General features: G+C 40.9%; 1 protein-coding gene across 1 annotated transcript in view; it reads right to left on the bottom strand.

The window, feature by feature from the left end:
• ANKS1B (ankyrin repeat and sterile alpha motif domain containing 1B) overlaps window positions 1-9,835 on the bottom strand; it is a 1,383,364-nt gene that overhangs the window by 676,872 nt on the left and 696,657 nt on the right. The window lies entirely within an intron of this gene.

Below are 9,835 nucleotides of genomic sequence, written 5' to 3'. Positions count from 1 at the left end.
CCCCTCCCTCATGAGCCCTTGATAGTTTATAAATTGGTATTTTGTCATATCTTGCCCTGTCCGACGTCTCCCTTCACCCACTACATACATTTCTTAAAGTAGGTGTATTTAGTAAAAGGATTGGCATACATAGGTAGTTCCTAATCTATACTTTTAAATTGTTTCTCAGAAAGATGATGCAGTATATATAAATGTGAACTATATATGTGTATGTATATCAATATATGCACATATAGAGTAATTTATCATATTATAGTCAACAGGCATCATTATTAAAAAGAAAAGATATTAAAATAGAAGGAAACGTATTTTACATATGAAAAATCTAAGTCTTTAAAATGTACCTTTCTTGTACAGATAGTCCCTGATTTTACAACACATTCACATCACAAAGAACTGGACCGAAACTTTCTGACTTTTGTTGTATCTGTTTTGTTTTGTCCATCTTTAAATAAGTAACACATACGCTAGTGTTTCAGCATGCAATTTATGGATGTTATCATCCAAAGACAAATAAAGATCAATTTTGTAAAAATAGTGATAATAAAATATAACAGTAATGAAAATTCTGACAAAGAAACATTATTTGACTAATGTCAGAACCAACTTATGACAGAGTCACTGGAATTGAACACGATGTAAATTGAGGACCACTTGTTTTACAAATGAGTTTAAACATTTTTCATGTTCATTATAAATGCCAGCTCATGCCTTCATTCCACTTTTCTATTAATTTTTAATGTCTTTTTAAAAATCATATGCTGTGCTTAAATGTTGAGAATATACAAACAAACAAAAAACCAGACACACTGCTGTGGATTTGATTCCAACCCATAGCGACCCTGAAGGACACCACAGCACTGTCCCTGTAGATCCTCATGGGAGCAGATGGCCTCATCATTCTCCCACGGAGCAGATTGTGCATTTGAACTGCGGACCTTTGGGTTAGCAATGCAATGAGTAAGCCACTATGCCACCAGGGCTCTTATGCTAAGAGTAATCTTAAATCATTTTTGTGAGGATCATCTTCCAAAGAGTAACCAGTGACTATTTATATGTCACATGGCACAATTTCAGAACACTTTCTTTCCAACACATTCATGTTTAAATGTACACTTGTTTGTGCTGCCCTTGAACAGGCTTTCATATTTAGGTTACAGCTAGAGAACCCAAGACTCAGGTGCTTGGTCCTTTTATTGGTAGAAAACCCAGTTCTCCTGAACCAGCAGTTTACCTTATCTAAGTCTCTTTCAATTTATAAGATCATTATAGGGCCTGAAGATTCAGGGCTGGGGCTTAGGGAGAATCTCTGATGTCACTTATGGGAAGGAGGCTAGCGTTTTTAACCCATCCAGGTGCTCGGTGGAAGAAAGCCCTGGCAACAGCTTCTGCAAGGACTGCCCACTGCCACTGAGGCAATGTTGACTCAAAGCAGCCCTACAAAGGGTTTCTGAGGCTCTACATGTTTACGGGAGCAGAGCGTTTCATCTTGTTCCTTTAGGAACAGCTGGTGAGTTCGAACTGCAGTCCAAATCATAACCCACTCTGCCCAGCAAACACCATCGGGCAGTTCTACTCAGAAATCAACTCAACGGTATCTAGCAACGACCAACAGCATTATTCTTGACAGAGCTGATGCTTGACTTCTAAACCGGATCTATTAGAGAGACAAGATCTTGCTGCTGTGTTGTGGTTAGATACCATCATGGAGACTGTATAGCAGACAGATGCATCACCCAGTCCTGGGCCAACTTCAAACTGTTCTTATACAGAAGCCTGTGGTTGCAGCCACGAGGCCAACCCGTCTTGTTGAGGGTCTTTCTGCTTTACCAAGCACGGACTGGTCTCGCCGGATAACATGTCCAAAGAATGTGAGGCAAAGTCTGGACTCCCAGCTAGACTCACTCAATACACCTATAAAAAGGCCTGTTTGTCAGGAGATACCATTGAGATTAGGGCGTACCCCTTCTTCCCAACACCTCTCCTTCCCCGGCTCTCGGCTCTGATTCCAATGGGATGATCTTCAGAGTGTATTCCAGCTGTGAGACTCTTAACTTGTGATTGTTTTTAAAACAAACATTGTCTCCCAACAAAACAAACAAAAGACATCATCGGGAATTACTAAGGATGCACAGCTTGTATTGAGAATTGGTTCTGTAATATTGAGCATATGAATGTATACTTCAAAGTTCCCCGCATCTATGTAGTGAATCTGCTTGGTCTTTCATACTTCAAGGAGTAAATAAAACTTGATGGCGCCTTTCAAATCACTGGAAGCTCTAAACTCAGCTGAAGCATGTGCCTGCTTATTACTGAAGGGGAAACCGTTCAAACATGCCTGTTATAAACAGCAGGTAGACCCTTCAACACTTAGGATTCTATATTATAGTGTAGTTTGGGGGAATGTTAAAGTTCATGGCAATCGATTTCAAAATCATTATTTCCACGCATTTGAATGTGGTCATATCAACAATGCATTGGTGGCCTCATTTGAGTCTCCCTGGAGGAAATAAAAAAAGTCTTTGTAACGCCCTACTTCGACTCCAAATAACAGTATTTCAGAATTTCATTTTTATACATTTCACAATTCAAGTATAACCATCTCTGTGTTTGTGTGTACGTTTGTGACAAGATGGATCATGCCTTAAGAGAGAAAATGGGTTTTTAACATGCTCTTAGCTTCTTGGATTGAATCTGACACCTCTGGATTTATGTAATGTCCTGAGAAATAAGACAGTACCATAATATGGAGCGAAGTATTACTGTAAACGTCAGCTAGTAGCAGTAAGTGTCAAAATTCACCTTAAAATGGCATTTCTAATTATAAACTGACAAGAGCAAAAGCACTGGCAAGTTCCATGATATTTCATGTATTCATAAGCTTCTCCAGCTGCCAACCAAGTCCCCAGTTTTCTCTCCTGCATTGGCTTTTCCTTCCTGACATTTGATCAGTCAACAGTATGAGCACTGGTGTTCTCCTCCTAAGTCACTCTATAGCTAAAAATCCGGAAGACTTCATGTTCCCCTGAAAGTGGGGTGGGGAGAGCAGAAAGTCTTTCAGAATGATCTGTACTTAGCAATCACTGCTGCTGCAGCAACAGCTGGGAGATTGGCCTCTGCAGAGGTGAGGCCGCTTTGTTCACTGGGGAAGGCAAAGCTGTTTCTGATGAAAATGGAAGCAAAATAATTCAGGCAGCTGGGGAGGTTTCAGAGAGACTGGGAAGGCCGACTTTCCCAGGTGTGGGGCAATGAAGCAGAGAAACTTACGTTTCTGAAAGGCAGACAGGAGCACAGCGTCGGGTTTGAAAACGGAGTGTGGGGAGTTCTTGTGCAGAGAAGATCACACAGTGTGAATCGCGGAGGGAAAACCTGACACTAAAAGGGAGCTTTACAGAGAAATCATAATAGGGAAGATGGCGGACGCCTCACACAGGAAGGCACGCTGGATGGATTCAAAACTGGCTAAGCCCTGCAGACACAAGTAAATAGCCCTCCCCTTCTTTTGCTTTCCTTGGGCCACATGCCTCTCTGGGAAGCTCTCCTGTGAAACCGCTTCTCCCAGTATTCTCTACAGATCTGTTACTCAAAGCCTGCTCTGACGATTAGCGGAATCCGCATCTCTTGGGAACTTGCGAGGACTGTACAATGCTGGCTCCACCCCAGAACTCCCGACATAAAAGACTGCATTCCCAAGATCAGCAGATGATCCATATACACATTAAGGTTTGAAAAGGTACACACATATGTAGTATGATGTCTGAAGAACTTTAATATTGTAGTTAGAGGTATACAGGCAGAGGGGCCCATCATTTCATTCTTTTAATTAAGGTGACCAGATGGCCCACTTTGGGCGGGACAGTCCCGATTTTTGGCGTTTTATAAAAGTCCAATTTTTTGAAAGAATGCACGACAAGCTAGGGAACAGTCTATTTGGTCCATATAGACCAAATTTTTAATCAATAACACCACCCCCTCCTGGTCAATGGTGTCCCGCTTTAAAGCTGGTCACCTTATAAATCTTTCAGCAAATATGTCGTAAGCAAAGTGAGTGGCCCATAGGTCCTCTAGTCAAGGAGCTACCACTTAGGTACTATTTATTGAACACACTCCTGGTAGCACTGTTGGAGAAGCACTGGACTGCTAACCCCAAGGTTGGTGGTTCAAATCCATTAGCTGTAAGAGGTGGGGGCCGGTGGAGTTGAGACTTTTTGATCTGGTAACTATTTGCGGTTTTGGAGATGCTATAGAGAGTTGCTGAGCATCGAAGTGGACTCAGTGGCAGTGGGCTCAGGGTTTTATTTATTCTGTGTCCTAAGGAGCCATGGTAAGGAATACTAGGAGGTGCTGCAGGTAAGTGCTGGACTGCTATCTAACAGATTTTGTGGTCTGTAGAGAAGGCATTCGGGTGACAAAGATAAATAAGACAGTGTACCTGCTCTTAGTAAGATAGTGCTATTGTTAGGTGTCCTCGAGAGCTGGTTTTGACTCATAGAGACCCTACACACCACCGAACTAAACACTGCCTGGTCCTGGGCCAGTCTCACAGTTGTTTGAGCCCATTGTTGCAGCCACTGTGTTAATGCATCTTGTCGAGCACCTTCCTCTTTTTTGCTGCCCCTCTGCGTTACCAGGGAATGATCTCCCCTGACAATAGGTTCAAAGTATATGAGCTGAAGTCTAAGACAGACTGAGAAGTCCAGGGTACTATCAACGTTCTTCTCCAGCACCACAATGCAAATGTATCAGTTCTTCTTCAGTCTTCCTTACTCAATGTCCTCACACCATATTTACTGAATCTGTATGCTGAGCAAATTATCAGAAAAGCTGGATTACATGAGGAAGAACGCAGCATAGGATTTGGAGGAAGGATAATTAAAACCTGCGATACGCACAGGACACAACCTTGCTTGCTGAAAGTGAGGAGGACTTGAAGCCCTTGCTGATACAGATCAAGGGTTGCAGCCTTCACTATGGATTAGAACTCAATGTAAAGGAGACCAAAATCTTCACAATGGGAACAATAGGTGACATCATGATAAATGGAGAGAAGATGGAAGTTGTCATAAATCAGTTTTATTTTGCTTGGATGCTCATGGAAGCACCAGTCGAGAGATCAAGTGGCACATTGCAATGGAAAATTTCGCTGCACAAGACCTCTTTAAAGTGTTGCAAAGCAAGGTTACTTTGAGGATTAGTAACATAGTATATTGACAATAAAAACAGATAATAGGGATTATAAGTGTTACTTGCAATGATGAAAACATATACCTGCTGCTGTAGTCATAGCAGAATGCGTAGTGGGTGGATATGAGGGAGATGGTGGCCAGGTCTTATGTAACGGATGAGTTTCCATAAAGGAAATGCCCTTGAACTGAATCTTGAAGAGCACAGTTGCTTTGTTTTGTTCCCTCTTCTCTTTCTAAGTGGACCGTGGAGTACTGACTAGGAATAGAGGAGAATCGGTTCAAGGCAGAGGGAACAACTGTAAAAAGGCACTAAGGCAAGGAACAAGTAGAGCTATTCAGACCATTTTAAGTAGGTCCAAATGACTGGATAATCGAGCTGAAGGAAGGTGGACTGGAGTCTTGTGGTTAGAGATAAGGCTGGGGAGCTTGGTTGGGATCAGCTTTAGAGGGTCTTTTATCCTAAGCACTTTGAGATTGATCATACTGAGCAGCAATAAGAAGCCACTGGGGGAAAAAAAAAGAAGCCACTGAAATGTTTTAAGTAAGGGGATAACAGGATCTTACCTGTCATTTTTAAACATCACTTTGCGGATGTTTGGGTGGGGGGTGGGGGCGGTGATGGCTAATTGGGCTGAAGCGTAAAGCACACAGAGAAAAGCCATGGCAGACTGGAATGTACATTTGGAACCAGATCACCGAGCTTACTGACTGCCGTGCTTAGTAGGCAGGGGGGACCACAAAACATTTCCAAGCAGAAGAATGCTTTGGACAGTAAAAAGAATAAAGGCAGAGGCCAGCCAGAAGGTTATTGCAGTAATTTAGGCAAGAGGGAATAAGAACCGGATGACTCTAAGAATAGAATTAAGGGATAAATTCAAGAAGCAGGTGCATAATCATAAGCACCATTTCCTTACTCATTTTAGGTTGGTGCAATTTTCTACATAAATCAGATCTCTATAAACATCTCCATTTTCACATTCCTAATATAGCCTTTACTTCAGCACTAATCACTAGATGAAACACTCTTCAGGTTCGTTGGGTCATCAATGGAAAAGAAAAAAAGCAAATCTTCCTGACTGAATCCCAGGTCCGGAGCTCAGTTCATAGTGGGAGCTCCTTACCTCAAAGTCCCCCAAACTCAGAACAAAAATCCTGCTACAGAATCACTCTCCTTTTCTCCTTTTGTTTTTTTTTCCAGCCCAGGGTAGGTTGCAAGGAAGATTTCTCTTGATTACTCCTGAAGCTGCACTATAAGGGAGTTTTAGGTTTATTTCAATTTGAACACATTTCAGTCATTACCAGACTGGATTTTTATATCATTTGGACATTATTGATAGTATTAAATTATTCTGAATTTCTTCCAACAATTCTTTCAAGCAATTTCGTTTCATATTATGGAAGGTTTATAGCACTAGGGCAAGCATAGTGCTTAGCCTAATTTACAGCAATTCACTTCCAAATAGTATCACCTTTAAAGTAAAATATGTGTGCAAAGTGAAGAGATAATTTGTAATGTGGGAGAAAAATATTGGGCATCATATTTCTGATAAGCATTTAATATCCAGTATATCTAAAGAACTCCTAGAACCTAGTAACAAATATACAGATAACCTAGCAAGAAAACAGGCACATCTTGAGTAGACATTTCACAAGAGAAGATATACAAATGGCCAACAAGCACATGGAAAGATGCTGAGCATCTTTAGTCTTTAGGGAGATACTAATCAAATCCACTATTAGACACCAGGTTATCCCAGACAGGATGACCAAGATTAGAAAAAGAAAAGCAACAAATGTCGTATATGAAGTCTAGAGAAATCAGAACCCTCATCCACTGCTGGTGGCAAAGACACTCGGTACAACCACTGTGGGGAAAGTTTGGTGGCTCCTTTAGGAGTGAAATATAGACCTACCATTGTGGTTGTGTGCAACGAAGTGGATCTGACACATGGAAATCCTATATAGGACACATTAGAAACGCCCCAGAGGGTTTCCTGTGCTGTAATCTTCATAGGAACAGGTTTCCAGGTCATTTCTCCTGAGGAATTACTGGTGAGTCCAAACCACTGACTTTTTGGTTAGCAGGTGAGTACTTTATCCACTGTGCTACCAGCACTCCCAAATAACCTAGAAATCTCACTACTAAATAAAATTTTTAAAAAGATTCGAAAGCAGCAACTCAGACACATGTACACCAATGCTCAGTGCAGCACTATTCACCATATCAAAACGGGTGGAAACAACTTAAAATGTCCATCAACAGATGACGGGATATGCAAAGCATGGCATATACGTACCATGGAAGATTGAACCAAGCCCCAATGAAACTTACTGCCATCGAATGAATGTCAGTTCATAGAGACCCTAGGACCGAGTAGCACCGCTCCTTTGGGTGTCTGGGAATTTAAGTCTTTGCAGGAGCAGAAAGCCTCATTTTTCTCCCACAGAGAAGTTGTAGGTTCAAACTACTGACCTTGCAGAGAGCAACCCAGTGAACAGCCCACTACACTTCCAGGATTCCTTCCACGGAATATTACTCAATCACACAGAGAAATGATAATTTGCTACATCATGGATGACCCTTGAAGATATTATGATGGACAAAGTCATTTGATCACAAAAAAAGACAAACACTACAGGATCCCTCTCATAAGAATTATCTAGAATATGAAAATGTACGGAGGCCAAAGCTTATTAGTAGTTAGTAGGAACAGAGGAAAGGAAAAGGTGGGCGTTATTCTATAGGAGGCATTGAGTAGATACTAATGGTGATGGGAAATTTGGCAACTGACGGGGCACTAAGCAATGGTTGTACAGCATAATGAATATAATCCACATCTTGGAATTGTCTATTTAAAATAATGTTGAACTGGCAGTGTTACCCAATAAGGTTTACCATCATTCAAACACACAAGGGTCGGCAGAAGCTTCTATCCTGTTTTATGGATTCTATTGCCTCTATACCAATTTGCCCACATGAAAATTTGCTTTCTGAAACTGGATGCCACTATTCTTTCTGATTCAAGACCCAATAAGCTTTTTTTTTTTAAATTTTCTTTTTTTAGCCCTAGAGAGTGATTAGAAACATTCACGCTGCAACATTAACACTTACAAAATCCCACTGTTCTGATCTGAACATTTCATTTTTGTTAAGATGCTTAACTAGAAGGGAAGCTGCCCACACAGTGCTTGGATGAAAATTATACTCGCTTGACAATATTCCTATCCCACCCACTTTTGAGTGGAACAGATCACGCATAAGATATGCATATACACAGTTGCATGAAAATATCCTACACATAAATTCAGGTTGGCGTGCCCAATTTCAAATGCCTACCACAAGGAATGCACATCAGAAAAAGTATAAACTTCCAATGTCCGGGCCTTTTCTCCCAGAGATGGTGATTCCCACTAAATGAAAGGATAATAATAGCCCAAATATTCGGGTACTTTTTCCACAAGCAGTGAGAGTAGGCCCATTTATGGGCAAAAGTACACGTCTTTTCTCCTTTAATGTGTATGCCGAAGGCAAGGAGTCCTGAAAGACTGGTTTTTCATGACAGTAAATTTAAGAATGATGTGTAATTTGTCAATATCACCTCCTTTCCTTCTCTCAAAGCTACACAATATTTTGGCTAGCTCCAAGCAATCTCTGTTGACAGAACTTCAGTACATGTCTTTCCATCCAATATCTCAAAGTATGAAATATTTCAGTTCCCAAATGCACAATCCCATTTAATCCTCCCAATGGGTTTGTAATCTTGTATGCTCATGAATAGAGCAGATATTGTTAGATCCATTTCAATGAGCAAATTTTGCATTTCTATGATTTAGAGTTGTTTTTCCTAGTTAACTGGTATGGTTTAATTCTTCCCTCTTCTGGGCCATAATCACTTGCTTTTTCTAAATGAAAGTTATTTCGCTCTCTCTTTAAGCACTTAAATAATATCGGTTAGAAGGCGTTCATTTTGGTGGCAGTTTCAGAGAAGCCAGGCTCTAATCTGCAGGTTTTCACAGGACACATGGAGGTCCTCAATCCTGCTTATTATTCAGATTTCCATTCCTTCTCTGATCCTCTGAAATGTTTATCTATATTTCTAAATTCAGCTTTGTGTTTTAGATTTTTAGCTTTACACTTTATTTCACCTTGTTAAGTATTATACGAACTAACGGAATCATCTTACCAGAATTTTATCTTTTGCTTATTTCATAGAAAGAAATTGACTAAAACAAGATTGTCCCCTGCCACTGAGTTGATTCCAATTCATAGAGACCCAAAAGGGCAGAGTAAACTGCTCCATAGGGCTCCTTAGAGACTGTACATTTGGGAGCAGAAAGCCGCGCCTTTCTCCCACGGAACGCATGGTGAGTGGAAACTGCTGCCCTTGCACTTAACAGCTCAATGTGCAACCAACTACATCACCAGGGGTCCACTGACCCCAAGTTGCAAAGCCTAATAATCAATGATACGGTCTGGGATTCCATTCAAATCTTTCATATGGCTTGGCTAATAAAAATGTATGTAATTTTATAGAGAGTTGGTTTCGAAAAACTGAGAATCAGCTGTGGAAAGCAGGAAAACATGTGACGCAGAGGTTGAAGGCCAACATTCAAGTTCCACCTTTGCCGTTACTAGTCTTTCTTGGTTT

This window comes from Echinops telfairi, unplaced genomic scaffold, assembly GCF_000313985.2.
Source record: "Echinops telfairi isolate 266 unplaced genomic scaffold, ASM31398v2 ScPeMD7_2;HRSCAF=8, whole genome shotgun sequence".
NCBI classification, from domain to species: domain Eukaryota; kingdom Metazoa; phylum Chordata; class Mammalia; order Afrosoricida; family Tenrecidae; genus Echinops; species Echinops telfairi.
The sequence above is the reverse complement of the archived record's forward strand: the minus strand, read 5'-3'. Positions and strand labels throughout refer to the sequence as shown.